Below are 2,301 nucleotides of genomic sequence, written 5' to 3'. Positions count from 1 at the left end.
TAGATATGATTTTTCAATTTTTTTATGATTCTTTAATCTGTTTATTCTGATATTCTGCAATTACTGTGTGATTATTTGAACAAATTTGTTAAATACTGAACAATGCTTACATTTTTCACAGACATGTCTGCATTTTAGTTTGGATTGTTTTATAAAAGTAGAATTACTGCATTAAAGGCATATTTTTTTACTCTTCACTCAGCAAATGGAGCATGAGATTATGAGCAGATACACCAGCCTAGTGAATATGACTGTCTTCCCCTCATCTGACTGTAGTTCTTTTGGCCATTGGCATGTTGTTCACTGCCTGGTTCTTCATTTATGAGGTCAACTCCACCAAGTACACTTATGATACCTACGAAGAGCTCCTCCTCTCCTTGATGGCCTCACTCTTCATGGGCTTTGGGGTCTTCATTCTGCTCCTTTGGGTTGGCATCTATGTATGAACTCCCAAAGTTTCCAACAAGGCAGTTTCACTGAATCCTTGCTTTTGTAAATTAATATTTTACTATTGCTCAAAGTGTCCTACCTACTGCTTACAATCAAGGCAAATGTGTGATCATTAAAAATTTTTAAAGAATAAAATAAAGGCATTACTCTTTTAAAGAAACATATATTCAGTCTAATTTGTTTATTTCAGTGTTTAGAATATAATATTTGAATTAAGTATTTTTATAGAGTATAGATAAATTAGTGTCATAGGAATGTAAAAATTCAATTATAAAATAGAAATGGAAACAGAATCTACTTCATAAATACTATTTAATAGAGACAGCTTGTCAATAAATGAAGGTTGCTGGGCTATGTCAAAGCAGAAGGCTGAGTCTAGACTGTGTTGGTGTTTTCTTTCTGCTGTGTTGTTTTCGCATTTTATTAGCTAAAAAGATTGTTCATATTTAAAAGAAGCTGTTCTATGAGGAATGATAGACTATTATAAAAACAAAAATAATAAAATATCTGAAGAAATTGTTAGAAAAGGTAGAAATCACATGTTCAAATATTTTTAATATCAGGACTCGAGTTGAAAATTTGCAGTGATTGTGTTTTGTAGGCTAACTTTTTTCTATTACGTCTGGGCCTTTTAAAAAGATAATTTTAGGTCATTCACTACTTTAAAATTTTTAAATTAACTTCATATTTTAGCTGTAACTTTGTTGGATGGTGACTTTCTTGCTATTTTCGTAAATACAATAGACATATATTAACATATCAATATGTCAATGGCTTTATTAATGTGAAAGTATTTCAACAATCTGTTGTAGGTATGTAGTATCCTATGAAAGACTAGTAAAAATTGTAGTCAAAGAATTTGCATTTTTCATCTTTGTTTTTATCAACCAAATTTGGTACCCTATACCATTTGAATCCATGAAAGCATAATAGGCAACTTGCAAAAGATTTTGCACATCTGTTAAAACTCAACTGGTCTGTGCTGTCCACCACAGTGAGTGCAAAGGATTCCACCACAGGCTATTTTTCCAGATTGTTAAATCCCTTCCCAGATGGTACTGCAGACAGCTTCATGGACTGTATGACTTTTTTAGCCAATTCAAGAGAAATTCTATTCCAAGAAAATTTTTATTCTAAGTAGTATATGAAATATAGAGATATTAGACTGAGCTTTATCATCACTATATCATCTGATCTAGCACATTATTAGGTAATGAATAGTCTTCTCATGGACTTACACTCAGCAGACGTGGCATTCATGTAACATAAAGTATATTAGTAAATCAATCAATTTTCTAATCAATTTTATTTCTTTCATCATTTTAATCTCTTTCTCAATATATGAAACATAATAAGAAAGGCATATGGATACTAATATGCAAATACTATCTATATATGTCCATATTGAATAAGTTCTGGTCATTTTGCATATAGACTTTTGTTATAAAGAGTACTGACAAATGTTTTTTTAAATGAGGGGAAAATCCAAAACATTATAAAGGAAGAAACTTTGACATTGTGTAAGTTTTAAAAGAAAATATGAATTATACATATTGATACTTATCATTTTCTATTTTATGAAAGCTCAGTTTGAGAATCAGTTCTTTAACAGTCTCAAATAGAAAATTAGTAAACATTTCCTAGAAAATATATACTTTAAAAAAGTAGGTTTGGTGCAACATTAAAAATAATACATGACACAATTAAAATGTGTATTTGTAGGTTTTAGATTAAAACCTATAAAGAAATGATGAACTACAAAGCTTCCTTTATCACCATAGTCTCAGCTCAGGGCATGGATGCAGGCAGCCTAAAGAAGAAAACAGGAAACACATACATAGTCCTTTGCCC

The 2,301-nt window shown here is 30.6% G+C and overlaps 1 pseudogene; it reads left to right on the top strand.

The window, feature by feature from the left end:
- Positions 1–205: 205 nt before the first annotated feature.
- Positions 206–446, top strand: LOC102877767 (annotated as a pseudogene).
- The last annotated feature ends 1,855 nt before the right edge of the window (positions 447–2,301 follow it).

This window comes from Pteropus alecto, unplaced genomic scaffold, assembly GCF_000325575.1.
Source record: "Pteropus alecto unplaced genomic scaffold, ASM32557v1 scaffold3, whole genome shotgun sequence".
NCBI lineage: Eukaryota > Metazoa > Chordata > Mammalia > Chiroptera > Pteropodidae > Pteropus > Pteropus alecto.
This window is presented reverse-complemented; position numbering and strand designations above follow the sequence as displayed.